The sequence below is a fragment of the Marmota monax genome, unplaced genomic scaffold, assembly GCF_021218885.2.
Source record: "Marmota monax isolate L192 unplaced genomic scaffold, Marmota_monax_Labrador192_F-V1.1 WCK01_AAM20220418_F8-fsc00064, whole genome shotgun sequence".
NCBI classification, from domain to species: Eukaryota; Metazoa; Chordata; class Mammalia; order Rodentia; family Sciuridae; genus Marmota; species Marmota monax.
This window is the reverse complement of record NW_026694542.1, coordinates 5,153,389-5,175,265: the sequence shown is the minus strand read 5'-3', so window position 1 is coordinate 5,175,265 and position 21,877 is coordinate 5,153,389.

Genomic DNA, 21,877 nt, shown 5'->3' with positions numbered 1-21,877 from the left:
TCTACTATGGCTACACACAATTATATTATCTTGATGCTCTTAAAATTACCAAAAAAGGTGCACTCTCAGATATTTTCAATTTATTGTTCTGGGGTGGATCCCAGATATTGATATCTTTTACAAATTCCTCAAGTGGTCCATATGGGTAACTAGGAACCCACCCTGACAGCTTTGGTTCTCCAAGGTTAATGCACCTTAGAATCGCTGGAATACTACTTAAAATCCCAAATTTGAAGTTTCCATATCTATTCTGGGATGATATGATATTTCTAAAGATAAAAGATGATGGGGGCTAGGGACTGTAGCTCAGTGGTAAAACGCTTGCTTGGTATGTGTGAGGCACTGGGTTCGATCCTCAGCACCACATAAAAATAAATAAAGATATTTTGTGTCCATCTACAACTAAAAAAATATTTTAAAAGATTTACAAGATGGTGGTGCTATTGCTGTTCTACAACCTTATTATAAGAAGGACTAGGTATTCTAACAATAGCTTTCACAGTATGCAGAAGTCATTTATTAATTGATTGTGTTCATTAAAAAATAATTAAATGCTTACAATTAAGAGATGAATAAAAATGATCCCACAAATAATAGGCACATGGCCTTGCCCTCTATTCTAATATCAATTCTGTGTGACATCAAAAAAGTACTATAATTCCATCATTGGAGAAAACAAGGGTGAGAGATTTGAACTCCTGCTTTGAGTCCTGCCAGGTCTCAACACATGATTCTGGTTTCCGCTTAGACATTATGGTAGGAAATAAGAGAATCTGTTCCAGAGGACCAAAAAGGCTTCACACTGAGGAAGTCCAGATTCTTGGGTTGTCCTAAGAAAGATTTGGGGCTATAGGAATGTTTGTTAAGTTTATCAAAGTGAAGTTCACCATATGTGTGCTTGGATAAGACAGAGAACGCTAATGTCTTCCAAGTTAGGTCCTCAAGCCATGGGGACTTATCTTTCTACACCTGGAGTGCTCATCTTCACAACATCAGAGGTCAACAAATTCTGACCCACTGTGATTCCACTGTAGTACTGATATACTCATGTCTCAGGAGTGATCTCTTCTGTCTTCCTGAAGGCAGGGGCTTAACAAATTGTTTTACTAATAGACATTGTGTTTAGTATGTGTGTGTGTACAGAGTCACAATAGACTCCATGGCACCCAGAAAACCCTTTGGTCATTGTGTCCATTTATGATACCTGCTCTATGTGTATCTTAGTCCCCTTGGTTTTCTCCCTAAATTGCTTGATATATTTATTTCTTCATTCTAGAAAAGAGCCCAAGATATAGAATTTAATATATTGTGGAATTCAGGGAATTCTAATCACAGTATCCACCTACTGTAAACATTACTGATTTCTGAAGATATTTGACCACAATTTTCAACAATGGATATAATAAATTCATACACAAACCACAGACTATCATCTTTTCATCTCATACAATGCTAGAAAAATGATATTGAAATAAGGTGGTTGTTTTTCCCCTAGAATATTCACTACCAGAAAAGGATAACCTTGAATACCCTAAAATGCAAATCCTAACCTCCAAAAATCCTTTTTTATTTTTTTCCAAAACAGGATATCCAAAATATCCATAAAGGAGTACAACATTTAATTACAGAAGAAAGAAAAAGAAAAACCTACAAAACATATGTTAGCAGCTAAGAAATTGAGAATTTCTACATATGCAAAGTCAAGGAAGAGTTTAATCAATCATCTGACGTGTTTTATTCCCCAAGTATGGGTATTAATGAAAAATGTGTTCTGAGAACTGAGTTAGCAATTTTGTTGCTTTATCCATCTGATAAATTATTGGTTGTGTATTTCACTGTCCTCCTTGAATTTAATTCACTGTGGCAGGTAAAATTCTCCCTTGAAAGTGGCCAGCTAGGGAAATCACTTTGGAAGGAGAGAGAACAGAAAACTTCTTGGAGAAGCAAAGAAAAATGAATCCAGGGATCACACTGAAGGCTTTGAAAAATGGATACATTCTTTGTTCAAGAACATTGGAAATGCTACTCAAGGACTCTGAAAATGAGACTACTTGGGTTTGTACATGGAGATTACTGACTACGGAAACATTGTTTCCTCCTAACCACAAAATAGCATCATCCACCAAAAAACCAAATCCTGAAGTGTTCTCATTTTACAGTTTATCTAAGGAAAGTTTGTGTTTTTATCCTTTTTTTTTTGTGCCAGGGATTGAAATCAGGGATGCTCAACCACTGAGCCACTGAGCCACATACCCACCTCCCTTTATTTTTTATTTTGAGAAAGAGCTTCCCTAAATTGCTGAGGTTGGCCTCGAACTTGTGATCCTCTTGCCTTGGCCTCTAGGGTCTCTGGCATTACAGGTGTGTGCCACCGTACCTGGCCTCTTTTTATCCTTTTTAAGTTTATTTATAAACTAATACATAAAAATATAAAAATTGCACATATTGATGAATTACCAGGTGATATTTTGATGCATGTAAACATTATGTGGTGCTTAAATCAAGATAAATATATTTCCTCTAGCATTTGTCATATACGTCACTAAGTAAGCTTATGCAGTCTTTTTCCTAACAAATGTATTGCTGTGTGTTTTGTTTTTTTGATTTGTTGGTTGATTTTTCTTTTCTTTTTTTTTTCAGAGACTCTTCTAGAAAAATTCAGAAACAAATTGCTAAGGAAATCCGAGAACCACTGTGTGAAATAGTAGCCATCTCTGGAATTTGTGGTCATATTTTGCCATAACAAGTGGGCAAAGTAAAATCTTAAAATATACTTCTTAACTTCCAACAAATTGTAGAAAGTGAGAGGTCTATGTGTTTTAGATTTATCAAAGAGTGGTATTCAGTACTTTCTTGGTTCCCAAAAGTCTTTTTGACTTGGTACTAGTAATAATACAAAATTGATGATAAAACTTGACTTTAAAAAACTGTTCAGTGAAATCTTTTCTTCATCCAGGTGGTTCAGTGTCTGCTTAAGGTAAAATGTTTAAATATTGTCAATTAACTTGTCTTTATTGATAAAAAATTTCAGCATAAGCTCATGTGAAAGAGTTGTTCTTTTTAAAAGGATCACCTGAGATCTTTTCATTAATTTTCTAGATACACCTTTTAAGTTGTACTTCCATTTCTTTTTTAAAGGATTGCTAATCTAAGTTTCTCAGGACAGCACAATACTAAGGAAAAGTCAAATCTGAGCAGGTAGATCAGTACTACCTTTAACACCATATGGAAAAATCTGTTAGGACCATAATGAAATTGTTTCTAGCATGTATGGGTCTTCCTGCTAAGATTAAGTCAGTCTTTGACTCCGACAGCAACCAATGATAGAATGAATAAAACAACCTCAAAACGAGCTCCTGGGTAATGATAATTGTATAGCAAATAAACCTCATTAAAAGAGTAAAGGCCAGAGTCATTATTGATGGGCAGTTTGAATACTGAAGTGGTATAAGATACTGGTTTATAAATTTTTTATTTCTTCTTATCCTGTCTCCCCTTTTTAAAAAATTGGTTATGCTAGTGACATTAAATCATATTTGGCAGATCAAGATTCAAGGCCTACTGCTATGCTGACAGAAAAATAAGTGTGATTTTCCAAACTGATGATAGTTGCACTGTCTTAAATTATAAATAGCCAAGGAAGATAACTTATCATTCTATCTAATACAATTTAGAAACAGTGGCTCAAAACAACTCTTCTAAAACAGAAATCATCTCATGGGGCTGTTGCATTCCACTATTTGTACAGCTTATCTCCAAAATTTCTAAATTGCCTATCAAATAACTCAGTTCCACATAACCAACATTTCCTGGAGAATTCACCAGGAGTTTATGCAACAAAATATTTATGTGTCCTATAATGTAATACCAGGATATTTCTCTGGTCCTGATATTTTGGTGCAGCCACCTTGATGAGATTTTCATATGCAAATATTTTCACAAGGATTAAAAACAAGCCGTTTCACTTTTATATTGTAAAATAGAAAAAAGAAAGAAAGAAAGAAAAAATCTCTTTTTGCATGAGCCCTGAATTGAGGTAGACTCTAGGAATACAGTTGTGGACAGGACAAAGAAAGTCTTTTCCTCTGTAAAGCTGGCCTTTTGTTGGGAAAACACACCTGTGCTAAGAATTATAAACCAATTTAAGTTTCATTATTAGGCAGGCTATGAAGGAAAAGTGCCTGTTCCTAACCGGAACAGCTGACTTCTCTTGGGAGTCAAGGACATGTTTATTGAAGGAGATGTTCATGCTCAGCTCAGAATGAGGTGGACTTACTGTGTCAAGGACTGGAGACCCCTTTCCAAATACAGAGCAGGGTGTGCTGTTGTAAATCAGGATTCTGAATTAGAGGCATAATGGATCATTCAATGGATTGAAAGAAAAAAACATTGAATGTGGAAAGGAACTAGAGAGACAAGAGTCTCCTGAGAGAAGCAGTATCCAGGTGATGTGGGAATATTTGTCTATATTGAGAGTTTGGGTTTATATTATAAAAGCCACTGATTAAGTAGGATGACAATGTGATCGGATGTGTACTTTATGTGAAAGAGTAGAACTAGTGAATTTGGGAAAACTGGGAGGATTTCTAAGTAAGAGATCGAGGAAGCCGGGATTGGGTGTTAGCAAAAGACTCAGAGAGAAGGAGCCATATGTGAGCAGTAACCATCTACATAAATTGGTTATCAGGTCAAATGGGAAAAGAAGAAGTCTTGGAGTATTCATGAGATGTTATACAAATAGCTCTGTTACTAATAGACCCAGTATTGTTGTTGAAACAGAAGCTGTGGATGGTGTTGGGGGCTGAGGGAAGATACTATGAATCAGTTTTGTACTTGACTTTGATTGAAGTGTCTGTGAAATACCCAAGTGAAGCTGTGGAGCTCATAGTTGGACATGTGGGACAGCAACTAAGAAGAGACATTTAGACAAGAGCCATAGTAACCTCTGTTATTCACAGAGCACTTACCAAATGCTGAACATTCTTCTGAAACCTAACATGATTTAATTATTTAACCTTCAGAGTAATGTCCTGAAGAACCTGTTATCATTATCCCTAACTTTCAGAAGAGGAGAATGAGGCTTGCAGAGCTTGGGCAACCTGTTAACATCACACCACGAGTCAGTGGGAATTGACTTCCTGAGAAGCACCTAGTAATATCTACTAACAACAGAGTCCTTATTTATTAAATGCATTTGGGTGGTTCACCTGGTCTTCTAGGGATGGTTTATGATAAACAAACCTGAAACCTATGGATCTATGATCATGCTCCATGGAAATAGCATATAAATTCTGTCAATATCACTATAAAATGGGAAGTTTCATTCCTCTTTTTTGGGGGTAATGCACACATACGAATATCTTGGATTCCTCACCTATTATATGTGGGTCTATATATGGCCTGTGTATCCCAAAGTGGACAAAATGGATATGGGAGTCTGCAGTGGCAATCCGGATTTGTCCCTGCTCCTCTGTCCACTGTGAGTACTTGTGTACTTGAAACTAGGCTCAAGGACAAAGCTTGAAAAAGAGAAAATAGGAAAGGAAACAGACAATTGAAAACTAAGGCAATGTGTATAATCTGGCAAAGAACTCTGAGAAACAGCTACCAGAGAAACAAGGAAATGTGAAAGTGTGTTGTCACAGGAACCAGAAAGTATGTTCAGTTGGTATCTTGGCCAATTCCTGAGCTTCCTGTAGGCTAACCCTCCATCTTGGTGCTGAAGTGGTTCTTGAACATATGGTTAGGCTACCTATCATGAGGGACAAGGGCTAGGGATGAGGATTAGGATGAATTTCAAATCCTGGCAGGGATCAGGGAGGAGATTAATTCAGAGATGGGTTAAGAGAGGATGTGGTAGTTTGGCACCACCCATGTCACATTATGTGTAGGCAAAGTGTATGCACATTAGAGCAGCGTAATTCAGAAATGCTCTTCAACCATTTTGAGCAAAATGTTTGCTCCTTTTCTAACAATGCTCTGATATCCTGAGTGATTTCCCTCTCTTATTCACTAATTACTCTATGAATGTTATGATGGTCATAGTTATTTACTTTCCAATAATAACTTCAGAATACTAATAGAATTTACTTTGCTTTCCATTTGAAAATAGAGAGGACAAATTAATATGCTTTGTGCAAGCTTCTTAATCGCTGTAATTTTGTTTGATTGAATCTGTATTAGGTGCTGAATTTAAAAAGGGTGGAGGGGAAAATTTTGTAGGTCCATAAAAAGATCCCTTAGACTCAGCTGTCAACTATATAGTCAATTCCCAGTTAAATGTTTTTCTTAGTTATTTCAGTCAAACACAATGCCATAAATAGACTTTAAAGTTGTGGTTTCAGGAAAAAGACCTGAGGTCATATAACCCAGTCAAAAACAGACTTACAATTTTTATAAATTAATGGAGATTGGTAGAAACTTCAAAATAATATGGAATGAAAGAAGTTAGAAAGTGGACGTTGTAATTGTTGAGGGTCAGGAATTTGTGCTGTGTACATTACTTCATAAGTTTTTTTTTAAAAAGGAGCTATTATGATACAATCATGTCAAGACTTAATATCCCTTGCATTAGATTATATTGTAGGTGTTTGTTTTAACTTTATAAAAGTATTAGAAAAACTGTGGCTAACTCTTATATCATGCGATAGTATTTATTAAAGAACTATCCACTTCATACTAGTTCTTTTGAGATGTTCAGAGAAATAGAAGTTATGTGTTCAAATCATTTTAGAAAATATTGCACACTACCATCCTTTTGTGTATTCACACTACACACTAATATTTTAAAGATTCTGTAAATATTTTTAAAATATGCATTAATTTCTTTACCCCAATATTTACAAAGCAGATTTGATCACAGGACTGTGAATATGTGTACCTGTAAAATGTTACTGGTCTTTGCAAATTTTACTGAGCATTTATTTCATCCAGTATTTTATACTAAGTACTTTATGTGTGTACATTATTGCAAATAAAAATCTTCACTAACCTTCACTAAAGGTACCATTGTTATTGCCACTTTTCAGAATGAGAAAATGAGACAAATTTATGAAACCATCGCTAAGGTAATCTATAAACTTCTTAATTTAGACAAAATCCTCTGGGACAGAATTCCAACTTGTGTCTCACTGAATCTCCAGCTTGATTTCTTAGTTACCACACTGTATTGATCCCTAATATCCCATGAAACTGTGTGCTCCTTCTGATAACAGCTTTTGAGAACCTCAGCAGCTCATTTTCAAGAAGAATCATGAATCTGCCCTTCATATTCTCTTTACCCAAATGTATGGCAATGGAGTTGCTACAGTTTTGTGTTGGTTTACTTCTCAAAGCACCCAAAGCAAAAACTGAATCAATAAAATGTAGCTTGTTAAAATATAAATACATGCTAGGCAAGTGCTCTACCACTGAGCTACCACCACAGCCCTCTATTGTGTTTTAAATCCACGAGAAACCTTGCTTCTCCAAAGGATGTCCAGGCTCTTAAAAAATAAAATAAAAAAATTAAAATGCATTCTGGTGTCACATATAACTAAGTAGAATTTTAAAATTTTTAAAAATAAATAAAATAAAATTAAAAATGAATTTAAAAACCTTTTATGAATTACTTGACTTTTTGTGCTTATAGCTCTGTGGATTTTAATACATGCATAGATTAATATATTCACCACTATGAAAATATAAGTCTTATCACCACTCCCAATACTCCCTCATGCTACCATTTCATGGTCAAAACATTGATTCACATCTATCCCTGACAAATACTAATTTGCTCCCCATTATAGTATTTTGTCTCCTCCAGAATGTCATATACATAGCACCATATAGTCTGTGACCATTTGAGACTTACTTCTTCTACTCAACAGAATGATTCTGAGAGTCATCCAAGCCATTGCATCCTTACTGCTGAGTGGGGCACTGATGAGGACACAGACAAGTCAAGAAGGAGCCTGGCATTTTGCCAGAGGGAGTGGTTTGTGAAGTAACACCAGGGAGCCATTAAGATGATAGAGATTCCTTAATGACTGACTGCTGTGTCTAGATTATGTCAATTAAGTTAAGCTGTGTGTAATCATTAAGATGATGAGGATTCCTTATTGGTTGACTGCTGTATCTAGTTTATGTTAATTAAGATAAGCTGTGTGTAATTAGTTAAGTATATATACCTCTGCTGTCCTTCAATAAAGCGGCTCACGCTGTATCAACCTTCACAAGTTCCTTGCCACTCGCCTCCTGGTTATTTCACCCAGCCAGACTGCAGCAGGACACCACTGCAGGGAGGAGCTGGAGTTCCTTTATGCATTCCCTCCTGGGAGGACAGTTGGGTAGTCCCTGGTCTTTGACATTTGATAATAGAGCTGCTATACATATTCATGTCCAAATTGTTATGTGAGCATAAGTTTTTGTCTTGTGAGGATGAATACCTAGAAATGGGATTTCTAGATTATGTTATAGGTGTTTGTTTTAATTTTACAAGGAAACTGCCAAAATCAACCTCCAAAAGCTCTCTATCATTTTTGCATCCTTACCCCAAATCCCTGTTTTTTCATGAGTTCTGCACCCTTGCCATCACTCTGTGCTGCTGACTCTGTTTTGCCTTCTTTTGTTTTGGACCATTCTTATACATCTGTTGTTGTACCTCATTTTGATTTCATATTACATTTCCTTAGTGGCTAACAGCGTAGAACAATTTTATGTGCTTATTTGCTATCCTTATATCTTATGTAATAATGCCTTTGCTCAAATAATTTACCCACTGTAAAATTTTTTATTTTCTTTTAGTTGGATTTAAAAATATATCCTTCATAGTGTTCTTTTATTGGGCATGTGATATGCAAATTCCCCCCATCTAATTTATCATATATATATATTTTTCTGAGTCGTGCTTCTCATGCCATATTTTAAAATGTGTTATCTGGCCCAAGGTCATGAAGATCTGTTTCTATATGTCTGTATAAAGGTGTAAGACTGACTCAATGAGAATGAGTTCATTAGGTGATTTCTCTGACTATATATTTAGATACTAGTAGATGAAAGATGGCACCTTTTAATAGAGCCAGGTTAATGTATTCTGGTTTGCCTCTTTGGTTCTGAATATGTTGAAACCATTAAAGAACGGATTTAAAATAGGCTAGTCAATTCTCTTAATGCATCAAGACTGGAAATTAATTCAGTTTTGTGTGAGCATTTTGTACGTAGCATAGAGTTGCATTCATACATTTAATAAATATTTGAGTACCAGCAGTAATGGGCACTGTTTTGGGTACTGGTGGAACTTGGTAATTAGAATTATAGCAAATGTTTTTCCTTTCACAAAATGCATATGTCAGTGAAATAAGAATATATACTTCTATATATTTATTACATATCTGCAATTAATACTGAAAGAGAAGAGAAACAAAACTTTTATACCATTCCACTTAAAGAATCTTTGCCACCAAATTTTCTTGAGTTGAGATTTGTAAATCAGATATTTTTTTCCATAATTTTCAGTTTCCAAATAAATATATGGATACAAGTATTTTCTCAGGTAGCATGATACCCTCTTTAAAGTCATATTCTTATTACATATGGTTCTTCAGTGAAAGACAGGAATTCTCTTTTCAGCTTTGTAGCTATTTTCAATAAAATTGACACTTAATTTTTACATGCTAATTTAGAACTCAACCCTAACATATGCTGTAACTTCAAATTATATGTAGAATGACATGTCATTATTTTAATAAGGATAATGGATATGCATTAAAACATGCCATTTAATGACTATTTTAATGCAAGTACCACTTTTCACTACTTCATATTATTGAAGTAATTAAACAAATCCATCTCTCTTCCAGAAGGATTTGTAGCTATGGATGTAAAAATGCTTATCATAAAAAAAGAGTACAAATTGGAAAGCATTCAAGACATTGTAAAATAGCAGTGAATTTGGAGAGTGATTATGGGGAAAATTAGGACAAGTAAGTATTTAAGAGAATTATCATTCAGAATTATGAAATGCTCTTAAAATCAGGTTGAGCTTCCTGGTTCTCAACTATTAGTTATATGATACAATGCATAAGAACAGTGTAAAATTTTATAGTGGGGTGCAAGCAAATCTTCCATGTTGGCATGAAGGAGTAATAAGAGTAATGGTATAAATATGCATAATTATGTATAAATATGTAGAGTAAGTAAGGGTTGCCTTGTAGAAATCTTAGACTAATTATTATTTGTAATTAGAGTGAAACACTGAGGTATAACTTTGGGCACACTAGAGAAAGTTAAGCTAGTATATAAGTTTCAAAGTGCAACAAAAGTTTTTTAATGTGTCATCTGTTGTTATGACAAAATATAGTTTGTTTTATGACAGTCTTAAGTTGTGCAAATGCAAACCTGAGCTTAGCACATTTCTGAATTAGTCTGGAGTCTAAATTATTTCTATTTACTGTTTTTTTTCTTTTTCTTTTTCTTTTTTTAACAGAGTAATACGTTACTGCTGAGCCACATCCCCAGCCCACATTATTTTTTGAAACAAGGTCTTTCTAAGTTGCCTAGGGCCTCACCGAGTTGCTGAGGCCAGTCTTGCACTTGCGATCCTCTTGTCTCAGCCTCCCAAGCCACTAGGATTATAGATGTGTGCCACTGTGCCCAGCCCATTTGCTGTACTTTCCCTCAGATATACAGGAGGGCATTACTATAGCTACAAGGAAATAAAAGTGGAAAGAAAATGTTTACAGTGGTAACTCATGTTGAAAAGGATCAAGCAGCTTGAGAAGCCACACCTTACAAACAGATTTTCAGTGTGTTTTCCCACCTTTGTTGCTGCTGCCACCAACAATTTAGTCCATTCTAATACTACACAGCTATGGAGTCAAGTTTTATGAATGATAGACCTATTGTCATCCAAGAGACAGGAGCAATGCTGATGGGTCAATGCAATGTGCACTGCTATCTGTACAAATTGTCATTGATCTTCATCATTCCCAAATTCTCTATTTGCAAATTGACCCACTGTGTATTTGAGGGCTGCCATGGTCATGTGAAGACTTCAGCAAAATGTGAGATATATATGTGAGGGGCCCAACTAGATATTCCAATATATTCCAAGGTTGAATGACATAACCCTCTGCCTTCTTGTTTTAGCTTTCTTGCTGTGAACAAGTATCCCTCTTAAAGTCTATTTAGTGCTATGTTTGTACTAATTTCTGTTCTTCTTGATGATGAATTTTTTGTTTAGAATGAGTTTGCAGCACAAAGCTGCAGTGCTGTCTAGTGATTCTAACCTCAAGAAGGCTGAGATGCTCTTCATCGAGAAAACCGGTATAGAAAAGCTTCACTCCAACATCAGTTACAGTGCTTTGCCATGAGTTCAATGTCAGTGAATAGACAATATGTATTACATTATGTGTCTTTAAAAAGAAACACACAATTTATAAAAGGTGATATGTTGTCCTATAATAAGGGTCTCACAAAAAAACCCAACCTGTATTTCCACTATGAAAAATGAGTCATTATTCAGTATTTTCATGTTCATGGCGACTTTATAGTTCTGCTGAAAATAACAACAATCAACTGCATACTGTATCTAAATGTGCATTTTTCTTATATAAAAATGTTATAAAATTAATAATATTCAGTAGTGAGTCCATTGATTCAGTTATTTAATTTAGTTGAGTGACTCTAATTGTATAGAGCTTATCTAAGCATCTAAGTAATGCATCCAACTGATAACATTAGTATGTCTAAATTTACAAAGATGACATAAAAATAAAAAGTTACAGTAAAATAATTGAATGTTTTCTGACATAAGAGATAATATACCAATACTAATTGTGATTGTTTTTCCTTTTTCATGAAACACAAAATATTCACTACTAAAAGTTTGTGAAAGAGTCATTTTCAAATCCTTTTCTTCTTTAATTTCCATCCAGTTTCATATTATTAATCTGAAAGCTGCTATCCATCATTCTATGCACTAGCTCCTAGTGACACAAAATTAATTTAAAAAGTAAAAGATAAAGGCTCTCAGGGCTTAAAATCATGTGACGGGAGGCAGAAAGATATACCACATATTTAGCTGAAGAGTTGAAACAATGAAAGTAGTTGATTTCTTCATTTGAAGGATCAGAGAACCATTCACACAAGAGATTCTTGAGCTAGTCTTGAAGGCTTCCACCAATTGGGTATAAGAATAGAACCAAATGTGTACAAAGATAAATGTGTGGAAGATACTGTGCATAACCCAGCACCCCCGGAAGAGGATTCTTTGCAAGGTCTACTGCAAGAAAAAGGAGAATGATTGTGTCTTCTTCAGCCTGCTTCTATGATAACCTTCCAACAATAGATTAGCAGGTGGTACCCGTAGTATAGATAATTTAGGTTTATTTGTAGAAACACCTTACATCCTACATCTTTCTTCACAAACACCTGATGGCTTACTTCTCAGCAGACAAAGAAAGGGGTCCTTGTTTTTTTAAAGGACCAGGATGTAAATAGGATGCTTTTATTACTGAACAAACCACCAAGCAGTTTCCAAACAGGTGGCAGGAAAATGAGAGCCATTAATGAGACTAAAGTTGGCCAATATAATAAAAGAAAAAAAAATGTTCTGCATAAGACATTAGGAAAACTGTCACAATGTGATAGAAGAAAGAAATGCAACTTTTAATTAAGCATTTATTTTTGCCTTCAGAACTGTATTGTGTTTTCATCTCATTAGTAGTCAGCTCTGAGAGATCGTTGTTGTTCAATAAAAGTAATGAGGCTCAGAGAGTCATAGGACCTGCTGTAGGTCACATACCTACATAACTTGATTGTTGGAACTAAAATACAAACAATTTGGTTTCAAATATTTGCACTGTCCAGATTTATTGTTCTATTTTATTAAGAGATAATTTCTTTATTAATAATGGTATCTTTTTAAATTTAATTTTCTTGATATTCTCTTCAACCTAAAGACTATTACCACAGGCTACCCTCTATGGTAGTAACCCTCCCTAACATTCAAAGAGCCTCTTGCCTCATTGAAATGTACTCTGAAGACATTGTTTTCACTTTCTGACCTGCCATTAAAAACAACTCCTCAGCAAATATGGTTATCTGTGTGCTCACACACATGTGCAAATATTTTTATGGATTAACATTACAGTGCATCTTATCCCAAATATGACTTGAAATTGTTAATAAGGACAATATTAAATAAAACAGGTTATTTAGTTGCTTAAGCATTTAAAGGGTAATTCTCTTGCAAGAGGGAGCACTTACAAGTCTAAACAAATGTTTCTGTTATTTAAATAAAATAACAATAATGAATTAAAATGTACACATTCATGATGGTGATTAGAATGGGAAGAGAGACAGAGCTAGGATGAATAATTTCAATAAATATCTGAAGACAGAAGCAGACAAATGAGGTTTGACTAGAGAAAAAAGAGTTGCAAAGACACAGTCTAAAATTCATAAAGAAGAATTTCAAATAATAATAATAATAATAATAATAATAATAAAGAAAGAAACAGAGGCAGCTGAGGAAAACCTCAGCACGTTTCTCAGCTCAGGAACTCAGGTTCATGGGGGGGGGGGGGTAGGAGATGTCTTACAATCTGTACATTGGATATTTTTCTATTCACTAGGGCAAAGCATCCCACAACCAAGTATGTACTCCTAGAAGGATAAAGAACTTGATATTATTTATAGAATCAGTTTGAAGGGTGGAGGGAAAATACTGTGGGGCACTTACCCCCCCCCCCAAGAAACATTTTCATTCCTGTCATCTGGGAGTCTGGCAGTGCATTGTCTGTTTCCACTTGACTCCTGCCCAGTATAATTGGTTAAGTGAAAAACTCTGCCCTTAATCTTTTAATCCTCGGTGTTCTATTGTCATTTAAATACACAAAGGCAACAAGGACCATTAAGCAAATGCAATATAAAGTCCAAGAAAAAACAGATGCAAACAAGTCTTCTTTTCTGAGTTAAAAAGCAAAGTTTGATGGAAGCTAACTAATACCTGGTCAATACCCACAGAGAACATTTATTTATCCACAAAATAGGAAGATAATACAATTAAAAATGTTGAGGGGAGAATGTCAAGATTATATTAGAGAGAGAGAGACAGAGAGAGAGAGAGAGAGAGAGAGAGAGAGAGAGAGAGAGAGAGAGAGAGAGAGAGAGTATTGCTATAATGAAATACCTGAGTAAGGCTACTTTATAAAGAAAAAAAGGTTTATTTAGCTCAAAGTTCTGGAGGTTCAAGGGTCTGATGCCAACAATAAAGCCTCTGGTGGAGGCTTTATTGTGAATTGCAATGGTGAGAGTGTATGTAGAAGGAAAAGATGGGATCATCAGATAGGAAGCCAAAGAACAGCTCAGTAGTCAGCTCCCACTTTTACAACTTACTATGAGAACTACTTTAACCCCTTCCAAGAACAGCAACCCCAGCAAGATCTAAGGACCCTCCCCCAGTCTCTACCTCTTGAAGTGCCCACCAGTTCCACCCTGAGTACCAGGCTGCAGACATTTGAACCTTGGGAACACATTCAAGCCACATCTAAATCATAAGGAAGGGCTATGATAAGGAAAAGAGACACTAAAATAATCCAGACTACCAGAAAGGAAAATCAAACATTTTCTAAAGCATAGGGGAGTGTGGCAAAAAGACACAAGTATACAGACAGGAGATAGAGAGAGACATTTGGCTATGATCACACTACTTAACAATAGTGATGCCAGAAAAAGAGAGAATAATAACCAATAAGATAAAGTTATTAAAGAAACAACATAGGCAGGAGATTAGTCTTAACCCTGGAAGGACTACTAAAGTTCAATCAAGAAGAATGAAAATTACCCATCCCTAAATATAGCATTATAAAAATCATGATAAAATTACAGAACACCAAAGTTGTTGTTGTTATTTTAAATGAGATGGAGGGAGAGGCAAGAGAGGAAGGGAAGGAGGCAGATGTCAGAACAGACACCTTTAATCCAAGAATCAGACCAACATCATCTACCTCCTTAACTACGTTGGCACTAGAAAGCATTAGATCAATGCCTTCAAAGGTACAAGGCATCTTCTTTTCTACTTGAAATTCTAAACTGACTTACAGAGTCAACATAATGGGAGTGTCAGAGTCATCTGGAGACAGACTTGAACTGAAGAGTTTACCTAAGGGTGTATTCCAGCAAAATGACTACGTAAGCCTGGGAAGATCAGGCATGGAAACCAGCTATTCAGGAAAGAAATTAGAAGATGCTTTACTGTGACACCTGGGATCCAGTCAAGAGAACAACTGGTCTGTTTGGAAAAGGAGCAAAAGAACTCAGGAAATGGGGAATAGTACATGGTTCACGTGTATTACCAACACATTGAAAGAACAAAATCATTTGATAAGTGTAACTAGTGCTGGGTTAAAAAAAAAAAGAATGACAATTTTTTGGTTAGAAACTTCTAGATAAAAATTAAATGCTGTACGAGAAAGAAAATTTTTCATTGCGGGATATTATTTACCACTGTAGTAAAAGTATTATTGGAAAGTCATGATAAAAATAAAACCATCTTCTTGATATTCCAGTTGTAGAATTAGAGACAAAACATAGACAATATAATCTCAGAATAAGTATAAAAATATAAATGACCTTGACTAGGAAAAGAAATGGAGAAATAAAGACTCAGAGGAGTTTAGATGTGCTTATAGCTTTGTCTTATACCATCGGGAGGCAAGAAGCAGAGTGTAGTTAGGGAAAATGATGTCACAAAGAAAACGAATGCAGAGACTCTGCTTTAGACCACTGCATGCTTGCTTCTGGTCTGGAATTCTGAAACATTTGTCCTGCTTTTAATATTCTTTAATGGATATTTAATTGGAGTGAGATAGGAGGTGATTCCTATATTTAACATTCAGTCAATCTTAATATTTCCCTAAATTTTAATATATTCACTGGGTGTGATGATGCATACTTGTAACCCTGGCAACGTAGGAAGCTGAGGCAGGAGGATTGCAAGTTTAAGGCCAGCCTTGGTGATTTAGTGAGGCCCTAAACAATTCCGTGAGACACTGTCTTAAAATGAAACATAAAAGGTCTGGGGATGTTGCTCAGTGGTAATAAAAAACAATCAAGAAAACCCAAAAAACAGATTTAGTAGAATCTGTTATTTGCTAATTATCCTCACATCTTGTCTCTTTCCCTCATGATTTTAGAAGGTATTGTGAATCCGAAAGTACAAGACTTCTCTACAGCAAGATTTTAAGGAATAATTTACTAACATGTGCTTTAAGAATCATCTGATGTGGGGCTGGCATCAGTATGGTCTTAGAAAAACTGTAAGAAATAAGACAACTGCGGGGTGTGATGGCTCACACCTGTCATCCCAGCAGCTCAGGAGGCTGAGGCAGGAGGATTTTGAGTTCAAAGCCCAGGCTCAGCAAAAGTGATACACTAAACAACTCAGTGAGATCCTGTCTCTAAATAAATACAAAATAGGACTCAGTAGCCAAGTGCCACTGAGTTCAATCCCTGGTAACAAACAAACAAAACATAATACTAAAACACTTAAGTAGCTCAAATGCAAGGGTTATTCAACTCCTCTTTGGAGATAAGATGTCTCTTGGGAATAAATGTCCAGGCAATAATTTCAGATACAGAGAGAGACAGGATCTTATCCACTCAACTGGACATTGTGGTGTGACTCCCAGTATTCATTTCATCTCTCTCTTGTTGGCGCAGTCCTAAGCAGAAAAGTGGACTTAAAATGCATTATATTGTCATGTATAACAAATTTTAAAAAATTAAAAAAAGAAAAAAACACCTTGACCCTATCATCTGCAGAGGGCACAAATTAGTCTAAGTCAGTTTAACTCCTTTCTTCCCTTTCCCCTCAATAATGCTTGTTTTAGGAGTCCAGATATAAGTGAACCAGGACAAATTAATTTCCCGATGACAATTATTGCAGCAGAGAGGATGTGTCATGTAAGAGTGCCCAACGGAATGGAGAGAGATGCACTTTATCACATATTTCTTGAAATCTGTAAGAGGCAAGTCACTGCTAAATTGCTGCTGGCACTAATCTCATGATCACAAGAAAAAGAGCAGAACCCTGAGCAATGCAGAGAAATGGAGACTTGATCAAAATATGCCTGAAGTCATTTATCTCTGTTCTTACAGGCATGTGGAGATAATCTCACATTCTTTAAGCAGGATTGACTTGGATTTCTACCATCTTTAACTGCAGGTCTCTGAACTAATGGAAATATTATACCAGCTGTGAGCCAGTCCTGCAGCCTAACGGGACTTGTCTGTGAGTCTCTTCTCTTAGCCCAATTCCTTACACACAAAGACGTTGTGCAAGACAATCACAGACTCTTTCTTCTCTACTATTTTACATGCACATGATGAGGTTATGGAGGATTGTCCTTTTAAAGACTCAATCAGCATTAGCATGTACCATCTAAAATATGATTCGGTGCCATATAATTCCAAATTGATAATATATTAAATTTTACCAACTCCCTGAATTTACAGTAGAAGTAGTAATGAGACTGCTACAATTATTATGTTGGTATGATATGCTGGAAGTGAGTGAAATAATAATAGAGAAGCTGTGTAGGTTAGCATAACAAAATTAAGGGGAAGGGCACTTGTTCTGTCACCTTAAGTAATTACAAAAATTGAGGCATTTGAAGTCAGTGTTAATGGATATCAGCAGATAGTTCAGCTTTTCATCATTAGTTCATAGCATGCATGATCATTTATTGAAAGTGTTTGTGATAAATGAGCCTAAAATGATATGGATACCCCACAATAAATGGTCACCTTTAATTACGTTCAAATGGATGCTTTGCCTGATAGATTTCTGTCACATTAATACATACTGCAGAAGCAACACATTCATCATACCAAAGGAGGGGCAATGTCTTACAATTCAATCAACCAATTTCTAAATGACACAGTGGGGAAGAGGGACTCATCAGATAAAGGTATGGAGGTTAGCAGTGTGCCTTGACAAAAATAACACAGCGAAAGATTCTTTTCTCTTTCTGTTTTTCTGTTTTTAGTTTAGATGAACTCTGTGTCAGGTCAAAAGAATCAATCGTTGTGGTCCAGAGGAAGTCAGTGAGGAGGAGTTGGACTAATTCTATGAGGACTCCAGGGAAAGATGTGGATGCCACTAACCTATTCTTCCTAGTACTTAGAATTTATGGGGATCTCTCAGATGTTTCCTAACCAAGCCCTGGTGACAGTGAAAAACAACAGGACTGTTATCATTGGGGGCAGAGTTCCTCAAATTCTAATGGGGCACAACATTCAATCTGAAAGAAAGAGAGAGAGAAAGTGGGTTAGTGCTTCGAGCTGGTGAGAAGATAGATGCTGAACCCCTCTTGAGATGACTTGCAAACTAGGAATAAACTGAAAAACTCCTAAAAGCTGTGGAAGTCGTAGCCCTAGTGTATTGCAGAAGTAGTTCTCTTAAGACTTCAACAAAGAGATGGTTTTTTGGGAGATAACTCTGCATTGGGAAATGAGCTTCCTGTTTTAAGAGCAGATGCATTATTTTAGGGGACATTTTCTCTTGAGTCCACACCAACTCAATTACCTATTTCATACTTTTTATGAGACACTGTCAATGACTTCCTAAGCTATCTCATACCCAGAGCAGGAATTCTTGTCTCTCTGTGATTCTGTTCCATAGGTTCTAGAATCCATGAAGGAATTGGACCAGTATACTCCACATGACTTTATGGCTCATTTGTCACTCCACTGTCCTTCTTCATACTGCCTCTTTGGACAATGGCTCTCCAAATGAAGTATCCAGAGGAACAGCAACATCACCTGAGGACTTGTTAGGAAATGCAAATTCTTTAGAAACTCTGCGAGTGGGTTCTAGCAATTGTTTTGCATATAAACCTTTGAAGCTATGGTAATGAACATTGAATTTTGAGAAACTCTGTCTCTGCGATTTCTTCTTAACTTTCCATCTGCATCTAAGTTTTAGTTCTAGGGATTGTTGCGAGCATTGTTAGGTCTCGAGCTGCTATCCATTCTTTAGAAGCCCACAGTCCAGTAAAATCAACCAAAAATCAAATGCAATACTCCTGGTGGGTAAATGAATAGAAAAAAGCCATGCTTTGATTTAAACAGTACATGAAGTACGTTAGGAACATTTCATTAAAAATTGAGACACACATCAACTTTGATTATTTTTCCCCCAAAATTGACAAATGTGGTGAAAACTGTCTAGTTCCAACATGTAATTTTAAGCCACGTACATGGATTTAGGGGATACCAGATTTTTGAAGGGCAAAACATGAAGGAGACCAAACCAAACAAGCAAACGTACATCACTACCAAATAAATGTCTTGTACATTTATAAAATGAAATGCATCTCAACACACCTCCGTAGACAAACTAGATGTGTGTGTACGGAGGGTGGAGGTGAGGTGTAGACAAACAGATGTGTCTCTCAGATCCTTCTTCAAGGAAGGCTTTGTGGCCCTGTCCTGGGGAGTGCAATCAGCAAACAAGTTGGGCAGCATCTTCAGGGTCTACCTCAGCTGCAGGAGTCACCCGTTCCAGCAGAAGCTCGGTTCTAGTGACTGAACAGGTTGAGGGTACAAAGTTCTAGTCATTTGGATCAGATGGAGGGCATTTTTATGTTCCTGATCAAGCTGGCTGAGGCTTTCTTGGACCAGAAACACATTTTTCCATTTTTGTCTGTTCAATCCTGCTGCTTTCTCATGCTTTTCCTTCACACATGGTGATTTCTATCAGACATGTAGCTGTTTCCTTCTGGAAAACTAAATTGGCAGCTGTGTGTGTATGTGTGTGTGTGTGTGTGTGTGTAGACAAATGAGGAGGTAAGTAGAATCACTATCCATTTGTCTGTACATATTATAGAGCAAGACCATGTGTGTAAATCTCTTGGTTCCATTACTTACTAGATGAGGTGATCATTTCAAAAGACAGTACTGAGATCAAACTTGCTTTTTATGTGAAAACCAAATACAATAGCTGATACCTAGTGATCAAAAAAATGCCAGTTATTTGCATATTTAACCATATGTGTGTATGTATGTGTGTGTATATATATATATATATATTTGTGAAGGAAGATTTCAAAAAAATATGCATCTTCATTTATGCAAACCACATTCTAGAATAGAGTAATTACTGCTAAAAGCTGCCTGTTTTCCATGCTTAGGGCAGATTACTGACAAAACTACCTCATTTTCATATACAATAGATTCTGTATAATTATTTTTCACTAATATAACCATAATAACTCCAAGCACAGTATTTAGATTTTAACAAGCTACATTTTATTGATTCAGTTTTCGCTGGAGATATTTCCTACAGAAGCCTATAGAAAGCTGTGTTTACAAAGGAACTTCCACCTGTTCACACCGGCTTCTCTTCCAAGCAGCCAGTTTGATATTCTGACATCCTTAAACCTGGGTTCACTGTAGCAGGTGGATCTTGATTGGGAGTTTCCTTCATCAAGTTCATCAACAGTTTTTTGTTTTGTTTTTTAAAATTTTATTATGTTCCTTTATCAGTCAAAGCCAGGGGACATTTTCCCGGCATTCTCAATGCCCCGAGGGCTGTGAGCCTGTGTTCCTGACCTCAGGGTTTTCATTGACAGTGGCTAGGCCCTGATTCCCCTGGCTCTCAGGGAGGGAGCAGGGTATCCGTGGTCTCACAGAATGGTTTTAAACCATACAGGTCATGTAAGCATTAAATGGAACGGACTTGGGGGATGGGAAAGAAGAGAGAATAACCTGTCTTTCTGTCCTCAACTTTCATTGTCCATGAGGGCTGCCGTAAGTCATGGGACTGGGGGAACCAAGCATTGCAAGATCTCTCAGAAGGGAATGGGTCCAACATCAGGAGAGGAATACCACTTCAAATGTTTTAGTCATGTTGTTAAACTCGCAACATTTACCTTTAGGCACTATTACTAGGTCAGGTGGCCTACCCAGGTAACTGTAACTATCCTTAGAGGACAAAACAAGAAATTAGATTATATATTTTTCTCCAACAATATGCCATGAAAGATCAAATGTCAATTATATTCAAATGTTAACATATATTCCAAACATTTCCAATTCTATGAGATACGTGAGAACAGAATTCCTGTCTCATTCGTCTTCATATTCCTGGCATTTAGCACAGAACCCATAATAGGATTTTGCATTTTTGTTTCTCTGAATACAACTAAATTAGAATATCAAAATTGCCTTGATTGAATTATATCATCGAATATGCCTACACAGAAGTTGGCTTTCCTGATAAGCTAATTAAAAAGTAATTTTCAGAGATTAACTGAATATTGAAGGCACTCTTACTTTCTATCATATATGTTTCACAAATATAAACACGGAAAAGAACCCTCTACTACAGAAAAGATATAGTTTTCCTTCTTTCTTCAATCTTAGTATTAATGGAAACAAGTAGCTTGAGCATGCAAAGATCTTTCCAGCATATAAACAAGCTAGAAGCACACATAGTCACGTTGTGATAGTTGAAGTTATATAAGATATCTCAGTGTAGTAAAATTGTGAATATCTAAAATTCATTAAAAATGACTGTAAAGATACTTACAAAGAAATGTTAAAATATGCATATAGCTTCTATTGAATAATTCACATCTTGTAGTAAGTCTCAGGATAATGTAACATTTGAACTGTGTGTATTGCAAGTTGACTTGAATGATCCTTTGCTTATATAATTGACTCGCATCTCCTGTCTATACAGATACCTCATTTCCAGAAACTATGATATCCTGAGCTGTACTGGTGGATAGTTTGGGCCAAGTAAATTATTCATATCTTAAATTCATTTGGTATGGGATAAATTATCATAATCAGTTCAGAGAGGTTTCTTTTTTTTAAAATGCTATCA